Below are 12,370 nucleotides of genomic sequence, written 5' to 3' on the forward strand. Positions count from 1 at the left end.
AGTCACGCCGTCCCATGAGCCTATCTTTGCCCATTGTATTTTTTTAGAAAGTGGGGGGACGCCACAGATACTTTTTGGAAGTGGTGGAACGGCATCTCCCCGCGTTCCCCTTCACTTTTACCCCTTTGTTGGAGTATAGTGAGGAATGAAACTTCAGTTTAAGGTGGGTATGAACCGCGTTATCATGTGAAATCGAACCCGGCACTCCTAGTATGCCAAAGGCGCGTATAAAAACCACTCGACGAGAAGGGAGTACTGAATTGAATTAGGAACCAAAATGTAGTGCATTTTTAAAATATTCACGCTCTACCATTGCTTAAGGAGACATCGTCATACTAGGGACGTGATAGAAAATATAGTAGAAAAAAGTAGAGGTTCTTTGAGGGAAGTCACATCGATAAAAATTATGTTTTTATCGCTACAATGGGGGGACGGTGGCTTAGTAGCCCTCCCCGCTTGTCTAGTAGCCAGCGCGTGCGCTTTTGGCGTACGTGCTCGGTGCTCCCGAGTTCGATTCCCGGTGGGACAGCTATGTTCATGACCTTGTCCACTTTGGTAAGGGTTATAAAAAAAAACTGTAACGAGGGAACTCGGGTGCCCAGGAAACTTAGGTATGATCGGTTGACCTTTTTAAGAAAAAGGCGATAGAGCGCTTATCTCTGGTGTGTGAGGTTCCTGGTTCGCTCCCCGGACAAGTAAATTTGTGGCAGACAACGTCGTGTCCATAGGTTTTCTCGGGATACTCCCGTTTCCTCCAACATTCTGATTCCACCAATGATTCCATAATCATTCACTTGCCTTAATCTTCCGTCTCCCTTAGCTTAAAGGATATATTCGTGGGACGTTAACTTTGATATCATTTTGTCGCTACAAGCTTATATACCTTCAGAAATCTGTATACAAGAATCAGTATATTAGCAGATGTTTTTCCCTTTAGCTTGTAACGATACATTTTTTAATGATATGACTTCCCTGAAGGGATGTCATTGATAGAAGGCAAAAGAGGAAGGGGAAGCATTTCACTTGATGTAATATACGTATTGAAGGTCATTCTTATGTCGAACCAAAGATATTAACGTATGACCATGGTGAAGTAGAAGCCTCTAAATTAGCAGAAACAGGAGGCATTTATATGAATGTCATTTTGATTTGAAGACACTTCTTTGGTAAAACTGTAAAAAATCTAATTGCGCACAACAAATCTTAACGAAATTGTTCACATCACATTGTGAAAGCCATTGAGATACCTACGAAAAATACACGACTAAAATACTTAAATTGTTAGTCATACAGTATGGATATTGTACTCTCGTCAGCAATGAAATAAACATACGAAAAAAAAAAAAAAAAAGTGACTTGTCATGCTACTTCCGAGTCCCACCCGTCATTTCATTGCCGTCTGCTCTGGTGTGACAAGCAGGCAGTTTGACAAAGCGCGCGCAGTGTTAAAACCACCTGTGTTGTGTGGCTCAAGCCACTACAGCCGATCCGTTCTTATTAAAAAGAAAAGAAAACAACCAACCCCAGCACTTAGTAGCTATGGTAGTTGTCTGATTTAACAGACAGACCAATAAGAAGGAGCAGTTCTCTCGTTCGTCATTTGCAGGTGCGGTGAATAATCTCGACAAGAAATACAAAGATGGATTATGAAAAGTGCCCACTTAGCTACTCTTTCCGTTGATAACTAGAAAAATGTATTCATGGATTTTTGCAAGCGATTTTTTTTCTTTGAGGAAGCTTAGTTGTTCGGGTAGCAGAAGATGCGCTTTTTCGCCAGTTTGAAAAAATAAAAAAAAAAAAAAAGGAGTAACGTAGAGTTCATTCAAGGCTGCGCCCAGTGTTTTGGGAGAACAGTTGAAGATCAGTGCCCGTAGGGAAAACAGCAGAACAAATACGACTCCGCTAACGGCGTGGAGGATCTGTGTTTTCAATGCGATAATCGAGCGTCAACGGCTATAGTTCATCAGCGTATCCGCGCATTTGAACTTCGGTAAGTACCTTAATTGAATTTGCATACTTGTAGTCTGTTATTATCTGTCTTATTATTATTAATTTAAAAAGTAAGAAAGTTAATGTGGTTCTCGAGTGGATAAAGTGTGACATCAGCATTATTTGTAGATTGAATTACTAACGTTTAATGGAATGTCAACACCGAAAACGACAGTTGTTTCTTTTTTAAAATAAGAAAGCAAAATATAATGAACATTGTGTACAACAAGGATCTGTACGGAATATAACAGAATACATAAACAATGCTGATTTCTATTTTTTTTTTTTTTTTTTTTTTTTTTAATGTTTCCAGCGGAATATTATTTTGACTATCATCATCACAAAGCAAACATTTAAAGAATTTGGTAGTCTTGTTTATTTTCAAGTGTTTATTTTTTTATATAATTTTATTGAGAAAAATAATGTTATTGTGCTTGTGCTTCTGTAATGAAATATTTTACTTATGAAATATATATGCAAATGGTTACTGCACGTACAGTGGCGGCGATTAGGGGGGCAGAAGGGGCAGTTGCCCCAACTTTTTTGAAGTGACCCCTTAATGTATACAGTTTCATTTGGAAATATAAAGTTTTGTATGTATTACTGGTTCATAGAAAAAAAATGGTGCCATATAATATTTGCCGTTGTGTGAGTGAGTACGTATTAGTTATTAGTCTTCCCGTGGATTTAAGAAAACTCCAGTAATTGCGTTTCCATTGCCACGGAAAATGGCCCCAAAATTAAGCTATTGGAGCGCAACAATTCCAGCGTACTTTCATTTCTTCTTACAAGGGTCGACTGCACCTAATGCCAACGCAAGTGTTTCGGGAAGCTGCATTAAGTTTAAGAGTACAAAGGGCTAGAAGGCTACCTACTTACGTTGCTCTTGTAAATTTACTTAATAAAATTAGTAATATAAGGAAGAAAATAACGACTTGGTTCCTGAGTACCAACGACGGAAAGATGTTTTAAACAATATGCACTTAAGAATTTATCTCATCATAACTATCATCGTCATTGAAAGATACATTTTCATTTTCACGTTTACTATCCCAATTTGATTCTAATGTATATCTTTCTGTTACCATAATTTCTTATTCTTTTAGCATTTCTTCTTATTTTGCTACAATTTCGTCTTATCTTGATAGTATTTGTTTTTCTATTAATTCTGTCAAGAGCTTATGATCATTATGAATTAGTTTAAGTTGATCGTATGTGTAAATAAATTTGGTTTACTCAATAAAATATGAAATACGGTATTTTAACTGAAAGAGATAGTATCGTATTAGTTATACAACCTTTTGTCAAACAAAGTGTTAGAAACAACCAGGAAAACTAACATTCAAATACAAATATTCACATCATGTGTTATCCCCTCACTTTTAACGTCCAATCGCCGCCACTGTGCACATACTTTCGATATATGAGGTTCCGGGTTCGATTCTCATTTGAAAATAGAATTTTCTTCACCTTAACATCATGAACCAACTGAAGAACTACCACTTAAATTAAGAGGTAATCAAATAGTGGCTCAGTGGCAACTACTTTTGAGGGAAACCACGTTTCTTAAAATTAAAAAAAAAAAAGGTTTTTATTGCTACATTCCAAGGGTAGAAAGCTCTAGAAAGCTGTGATAGTACAAAAGGTAAGCTTCTCCACTTAGCTTGTAGATATACAATTATTATTATTATTATTATTATTATTATTGTTATTATTATTATTATTATTATTATTATTATTATTATTATTATTATTATTATTATTATTATTATTATTATTATTATTATTAGCTGAAATGAACGTTCTTCACACAAGGAGGATATCGGAAAGTGAAGAAATGAGGAAAGTAAATAAATAACGAAGAATGTCTTTATCCTTTCCTGTTAAGTAAACCTACATAACAAACGTGTATTGTTGGTTGCATACCAATAAGGCGTTCTTAGAAACAAATTTGCAGAAATTTTGACTCCACTGCCAATACCTTCTCGAATCCACAATCGAAAAAGTGGTGCCATACACGATTAGAGCTGTGTACAAAATAACCTGGCGCAAGGTCACTCTTTTCTATACGAATAATTTACGAGAAACACACGTATTATTATTATTATTATTATTATTATTATTATTATTATTATTATTATTATTATTATTATTATTAAAGATTATTATCGAAGTGTAATTCAAAGATACGAAATGCGAATATCAGATTATAATTTAGTCAAAGCTCACCGTGAAAGCTAAAACTTGGGCGATGTCACTGGCTTAGAGGACAGGCCCGTATTCAGAAGAGGTCTAGGGGGGCCTTCCCCCCTAAATTTTTACTGGTCCCTGCTAAAATTTTCACGGTAGGTTGCAAATGAATTACAATATGATGATGAACTATAATATGGTTGAATCGGCCCCCCTAACTTCTACACTACCCTACACTTTTTGGGCTGGCTACGGGCCTGTTAGAGGATCAAGATTTCTTCAGAAAGCTTGTGATCTTTCACCGTTTTCCTTATTTGCATAAACATAAATTTGGATTTTGTATATACACTGTATATTGTTCCTATGTTTGCTAGCTAGCACTCCTGTTTCGTTGTCAAGTGTGGGGGCCGCGGTGGCTCAGTGGTAGAGCGTTCACCTCTGGTGCTTGGGGTCCCGGGTTCGATCCCAGCCCCCGCCAAGTGAACTTTGTGGTGGACAAACACCGTGTGCGTGGGTTTTCTCGGGGTTCTCCCGTTTCCTCCCACTTTCTTCATTCCACCATTTCATTCATCACTCATCATCACCGTCTCCTTTAGCCTAACCGGCATAACCGTGGGACGTAAAACTTAAAGATTTTTCGTTGTCAAGTGTTTTTTTTTCTTTTAATAAAAAGAAATCTGGTTATTTGCAGTATTCTGAAGGAGACGGACCATTAATAAAAGTGACTGCTTATGAAATGAATTGATGGAATAAATAATTTGGTAGAAACGGCCGAACCTCAAGAAAACCCACGGATACGAAGTTGTCAACCATAAATTTACATGGCCTGAGTGAACCGCTCTATTCTACTAAGTCTTATCAAGTACTTTGGATAGCTGCTACGTTTCGAGTAGGACGTAATCTACTGACTCCGTCCACTTTTCTTCGTCCTAAAATTTTGAAATTACAAGTTTTGAGCTTTTATCATAAGTCCTTATGGGACACGAGGTTATAAAGGACAGGACCGTAGGATTCGAACCAAGAACAGGGCTTAAATCTGATGCTGTCGGTGCGTGCAAGAACAATCTTCAAAATATTGGTAGTTCCCCACCATACAATCTCGCCTCTAATAGATCTAGATTACAGGGACGCATTACCGGCCTTGGTCTCGAGGTTACAACACTGATATTCCTGAAATTTCTAGATTACGTAATAGTCTCATAAAAATGGATCCTTATTATTTTTGAACAGGCTATACAAAAAGTTTTAAGACAACATTATTTACGCTCAGCGGTATCTTTTATACTCTACATGATAAGTTTTGATGTTCTCTGGATTAAACAAGGATCCCTCATAAGAAATACATAACTTTTTTTTTTTTAATTTTCTGCAAATCTCACGCCACTGTACTCTGACGGGCCTTGTAGTTATCTTTCAGTACTACACACACAAAGAAAAATGAACACAAACCGCGAGAAGGAAAATCACATATTTAGGGAAATATAAAGAGAGAGAGAGAGAGAGAGAGAGAGAGAGAGAAAGAGAGGAAAGAATCTGTTGGTTAGAACTGCATTAGCAACCTCATGCATACTCTCCATTTCAGGGTATCTATCGGTCACGAAAGTCATGAAAAGGTCACGAAAACAGAAAACGGTCATGAAAGTCAAGAAAAAGTCACTAAATTTAGCTTTTGGGTCACGATTTTTTAAAAATATGTACAAATGTAATTACAGATTGGAAAATTTTGTTCTATAAAACGTCAAAATTCACCACAAAAAATGCCTATGGTCGGCTTTAGACGCTACCAAATCGCAAGCAAAGCACGCTTCTATCGCATGCATGAACATTCGCTCTAATTCGATCTTATGAACGTTACAAAATTTTATCGTTTGGTAAAGAAAAGATCACGGAAAAGTCACGAAATTTCATTTTAGAATTTTAGTAGACACCTTGCATTTGTATGATGATATTTCGGCACCCTCCTCGCCGGGTCAGATGGGGGACTGTCCGGGTCTGGTTGGTAATGGGTCTGACTGCGTCCGGGTCACAGATCAATAACTTGGTGACCTATTTCATCATTTCAAGGGGACGTCTTTGTATCACGTGGGTTGTAATTATGAAGAAAAGCTGTGCCGAAATTTTTATGAACACATTTCACTGTCTGCATCTACATCGAAAATTATTACTTAGTTATACTTACCTCGAAGTTAAGAAAGGCAGAAAGAGAAATCTTTGAAAACTTATATGCTTGTTAGTCGAGACTAATATATACTAAGCTAAAGTACTAAATCTTAATTGCAGCCACACGTGTACTGATTGTCATATCTTTTGTTCTGTGAAAGTTAGATGCTGCCTTGTAACCAAATGGTTAGTTACAGTGATGATTTCAGGGGTGTCCTAGAGCCATTATCTCCAATCGTGCTTAATGTGGACTATTACTATTTTCACAGTACTACTGTTCGCCCTCCTTGGGGAAATCTGAAATCAACACTGGTTAATAGACTTTACTTCACGACGGTGAGTGGCACAGAAGTTCCCTGAGTCATGGCTTGCTCACTCAAAAAAGAAAGAAAAGATTGCTCTGAAGATTAACGTCTACCTTGAACATTATGGCAATATCAAAAATGAAATGAAATCTTTCAGTTTAACGTCCCACGAATATGCCCTTTTGGCTAATGGAATAAGAATGTGTCAGGAAAGGGGAGTACTCCAAGAAAACCCACGGACACAAATTTATTTGGGCCGGGGATTGAACCAAGTGACCCCACGCACCATAGGTAAGCGCTCTATCACTGAGCCCCGTGCCACCCCAAGACAATATGAAACTTAGTACCTGGCTATTTGAGGCGATCGCAAAGCGTATTTATTGCTCATGCGTACGCTTGGAATACGCTGACCATGTATTTAAATGTAGATGGCTAATCACAAACGCGAAAGCAATAAAAACGCGGAGAAAACGTCAGCTCGAGCGTATTTGGTGCATTTCGGAACAATAGACCGCCTGCTGTTTAAAAGATTTCAAAAGGAAGGAAAAAAGGAAAGACGTGTTGCCAGGCAAAGGGATTGTAGCAAGAAACAGCTGCTTGGAAGATGGTTTGTGCAGAGTATTGGAACTCTGCTATTACACACCTGGACCTGGCAAAAATTCCCGGAAACCCTACAACTCTGGGGATGAGAACTACATGAACTCCCATTGGGAACTGAATTCGGTTCTCCCGGAGAAGCATATGCTAATCTTATTCCCGCAGAGAGCTAAAAGAAATTGAAGATTTATTGAATTTGCGCAGGAGCTTAGTTTTTTTTTTTTTTTTTTAACAGGAGTCTGTATAGCATTGATGTTGGCACTTTATTTTTGAAACCTTCTGAATGTTTAAAAGCTTCCCTAGGAGAGTAAAAGTTGGCTTTAATATTGCCTGAATGTATAGGGAAGAAATGCTGTTCGTAGACTCATTACTATTTGGTTCAAGGCAGTTTTATTTACGGAAGCTAGTTTTGTGTTAAGAGAAAGCTCAGCTTCAATTTCTGTTTCTCTCGATAAAGCAAACCTTGTTGAAAGTAACTAAATCATAGCGCCACTGTGTCTATAAGATTGCTACAGATGTCTTTGGCGCAGAAGACCAGGATTTGATTTCTGACGAGCGCTCATTTGGTTCCGATCCCACGTTGGGCTGTAAGTTCACGTCTAGGGATGTGCACGATACGAGATTCTATATGCGAGACATGCTTTGTGAGATTTGAAATGGAACGAGACAAATGGCTGTGTCTCGTACTCATCCCTATTCGTGTCTCATGTAGCTTTGGTGTTGAAAAGAGAAGCTAAAGTTCCATAAATAAAGTACTAAACACTACTGTGAGTAGTGGAGTCGATGCTTCAAATTTGACCGTTCATCAGATCTGATATTATTGAACTCCATTATTTCGATATGATCATCTTATGTTTTTCCCTGCTTCTTCCACTTATAATAATTAGTCAAAAAATACCTAAAGCTAAGGTTATCTACAAGATAAAATTTAGCTCTTGACAAGTCTCGAAAAGGTGTCGTGAAAGTGATGCCTTGTCTCGGAAGGTAAATCTGTTTCTGTTGTAAGATTTCTGTCTCGTCTGGGAAAGCATCTCTCTTTCTATTGTAAGATCTCTGTCTAGTCTCGGAAAATGTATAAGTTTTTATTCTATCTCTGTCTCGTCTCGGAAAGTGTATCCTTTTCTGGTGTAAGATCTCTGTCTCGTCGTGGAAAGTGTATCCGTTTCTATTGTAAGATTTCTGTCTCGTCTCGGAAAGTGTATCCGTTTCTATTGTAAGATTTCTGTCTCGTCTCGGAAAGTGTACGTGTTTCCATTGTAAGATTTCTCTCTCGTCTTGTGAGTAACCTTATGAGAAACTATGTATTTACAAGACTTAGGTTACGTTTCCTTAACCTCAGTGACTCCAAGTTTCCTACAGCAGTAAATATTAAAGACTCCTGAAAAATATTTTTAAAAACTTGGAATTGAAACTGTCCGAAATTAGCACAATTCACATAGCTACAACGATTATACAGTTGTGGAACATATGACTACACTAACTAGTAAGACAAAAGTGTCCCTATCATCAGTGTGATGAAATGACTGTCAAGCGAAAATAATGCATTCATTTAATATTCACAAGGTGATGGGCTTTAAAAGAGCTCCTTTTCCTGATTTTAAATTTAGCTTTTGTTTATTCAAATGGAGAAGACTTTAAAAAAAAAAAGAATCAAAGTGCGTTGTCCTGTCCTGGAAGATAACTACATATTCAATGCCTTTGAAGTGAGTCATATATGTAATATTTGTATTTCTGAGAATTGTGTGTTGAATTTAACTTTGCATGTTTGAAAAAGTTGTTTTCGTACGTATGCAAGCAACATTCTTCAGCGTGTTTTTAAGTGAAGCAATTCTAGTAGTAGTAGTAGTAATAATAATAATAATAATAATAATAATAATAATAATAATAATAATAATTTAATTACATATTTAACCAGTGGTGTAGTGAAAATTGCAATCAACAAGGAGGTAGCAGTGACAATTGCGATCAAATACAAGTGTTAAAATTTTAGTTATCGAGATCCCATAATTTATGGGGAAAAATTTTACTTTTGTTTTATACACAGCAATATTAATGACAAACCATCTATTTTTCTCGCACTTTTTCAGGCTTTAGACTGGCAAAATAGTCGGAACCTCAAGCTAATGCGCAACTATTTTGATGTGTTCAAAATCAGTGTTGATCTTCAATTCGTTTTTTTTTTTTTTTTTTTTTTTTTTAACGATTCCTTATCTGATACTGTTAATATATACTATTTGTGTACAGGAAAGTCTCAGCATCATTACAACTCGTCAGCTTCACGGAGGATTTACATTAATCCACCTTCTGTACATAAGCCAAGCTCTCAGACCTTTTTTTTTTTTTTTTTTTTGAGTCACCAGTTACTTCGTCGTTTTGGATTATTATCTCGATCCCTTCATCAATCTTTATATGATATCGTTTCTCTGCTTTGATTCAATCATTCGGTTTTGTAAGCCAAACACACAACAAAAAGATTGTGCTATCCTAATTCTCTTAATTATGTATCAATTTGTCATTTACCTTTTATGAGAGTAATATTCTTACGCAGCAGTCCTCGATTAGTTTTTTTTTTTCCTTGACATAAAGCATCAATCCTAAATTGATAAGATGATTTTAACGACATGGTCGCAATTGTCGTAACTCATATTTTTTTTAAGTAGATTGAAAACTACCAATTTCCAATAACTTTCCTGTTTTTTTCATTTTTATTTATTTTTTCTTGTTTCTATTTTTTTCTTATAAGCGAATTGGCTTATAGTCCCAAACTTTTGGTATACCCTGTAGATAAGTTATATAAAATAGGGTAGCAACAAAAATTACTCCTCATTTGAATCAACCATATGGAGTCACATGGCCCATTGTGAACACAAACACAACCGAGTGTAGTTGAAGTAACACTCGCTTGCAAAGTGAATTCTGATTACGCCATTGAGTAGTGGATTACGAGAGAAATATGTTAGCATATCATCGGTAGTAATATCTTTTTTGCCATTGTAATTCCTTCTTGATTAAATAGATAAGTGTGGTAGCCCTGCTATGGGATACCAGGATTTGATTGCCAATGATAATGCATGTAGTTCACATCTCCTATTACAACTGTGGGTGTCATATAGCCTCGGCATTAGACTTCCTTACTAACTCTATAATCTATAACAACGCTTTCGTAAAAGTCTCATAAAGAGAGGGCGTCGTCTTCGTTTGTCTGCAAATAAAACAGCCAACTCCATAAGCTGATGAAATCTATAAAATCTCCTTTTTTTTATGTGATGCAATAATCTTGTAAACATCATTTTCTCTCAAGGTTTATAATTATCAGCTCAAGGGCTGTAAATGCAAACATGAAAAAACGTGACTTGGCTATTATTTACTTTTCGAAGTCACGAGTCATGGGGGTAATATTGCTTTGTATATAGAGTATGGGAAAATACTTTTATACTTCTCGATGTCTGAAGGCTATATAACTTATATTTGAATTGTTATATTTTGGCTGTAGTTGAAGATTCAATCCCATTATTGACTATATGGAAGAAACATTGTACTGAAAGAATTTTTATCAGCTTCTCCTGTTTTTCATTTGGTGGTTTGAGTTTAATCAATTTTCAAATTTTACCATTTCTATTATTTTTCTTCCACTTTTTCATTCATATTCCAATTTTTTGTCAGTTTTCTTCACTTTTTTAAGTCTTGCCAATTTATATCCATTTTCAAAAAAAAAAAAAAATATTCCCCATTTATATCGTTTTTCCATTTTTTCATTAAATTTCCCATTTTATATCAGTTTCCCAATTTCTTTCAGCTTTCCCCATTTCTATATTGTTTTCCTATTTTCTATCACCTTTTCCTATGTATACAAGTTTTTCCATTTATTTTCCAATTTTCTATCAGTTTCATCCAACTTCTGTTAGCTTTTCTATTTCTATCAGTTTTTCTTTAAAATTTCCTGTCACTCCCTCTTTATATCAGTTTCTTTTCAGTTTCCACCTTATTTTCACATTTTTGTAAAGCATTGCTACTTTTAATAAGTTCCTCCGCTTTTCCCAATTTCTATCACCTTTTCAAATTCATTTTCTTTTCATTTTCTATAACCTTTCTTCATTTATATAAGTTTTTCCATTAATTTTCTATCAGTTCTTCAAATTTCTAGAAGTTTTTTTTTTTTTAATTTCTTATCATTCTCCATTTCTACATTTTTCTCAGTTCTTACCATCTCACAAGTAAAGGTTCTCTCCCAAGAATCGGGGATCCGGAAACTGCGCATATATTTAGATAGGGGAGGGCCACGAAAGAATACTGGTGAAATATACCGGGCCGACAGCAAAGGATAAATCCAATATGGCCGCCCGAAGGTCATGCCAATCGACTTTTGCAAGCAACCTCTCATCGAATCCGTGCCAGTTGCGGACGTCCCAGTTGCGGACGCTGCTCTTATCTGTTAAAATCATTCCCAGTTGCGGACGCACAGGTGTTGTTTGGGTTGAGTTGAGTTGATTTTAGTTTAGCGTCCCTTTCAGCAGCGAGGCTATATGAGACGTGGACCTACTGATTAACGTGGAATCCGAACCACATGAGCTCCCGCCGGGAATCGAACCCGCGTCTCCCACGCCAAAGGCGCATACGCTAACCGCTTAGCCAAGGTGTTGTTTGGAATTTCCATGCCTCGATTACGATGCAACCAGACTTGTTAGTCCCAATTGCGGACGCGTGCAGGGGAAGAGGTAAGATCTATTGGTAACAAGCAGCAACGTTGCCACATTTTTCATTTCATTACATTTACTACCCTGCCTTGATATAAAGAATTCAAATCTGTAAGTGTACGAGCATCTAGAATTATAAAGCTATGTAATATTAGAGATACTGCTAACCAGGGTTGGCAAAAACCATGGTTTTTATTAAAAAAACCAAATAAACCGGTTTTTTTGGTTTAAACCAGGTTTTTTTGGTTTAAACCAGGTTTTTATGGTTTAAATAATTTGCTCTATATATTCATATCATATATGGACAGAAATAAGTTTGTTTCGCTTTGATGTTATTATGCGACAACCGAGTTATGCTGGAAGGGGTCACATAAGCTTAAAGCGGAATAAAAACCGCTTCTCGAGTTACATCCGAGAGAAATTGTCCTCCATTTG

The 12,370-nt window shown here is 36.5% G+C and overlaps 1 protein-coding gene across 1 annotated transcript in view; it reads left to right on the top strand.

Moving 5' to 3' along the window:
• Nucleotides 1-1,521: 1,521 nt before the first annotated feature.
• The window catches only part of LOC145671023 (uncharacterized), a 183,510-nt gene continuing 172,661 nt past the window's right edge, over nucleotides 1,522-12,370 (top strand). The window contains exon 1 of the mRNA XM_081739680.1: nucleotides 1,522-1,990. The gene's annotated coding sequence lies outside the window, so the exon portion shown is untranslated. The remainder of the gene's footprint in view (nucleotides 1,991-12,370) is intronic.

This window comes from Thermobia domestica, chromosome 15 (assembly GCF_964235325.1).
Source record: "Thermobia domestica chromosome 15, izTheDome1.hap1.1, whole genome shotgun sequence".
In the NCBI taxonomy this organism is placed as follows: Eukaryota; Metazoa; Arthropoda; class Insecta; order Zygentoma; family Lepismatidae; genus Thermobia; species Thermobia domestica.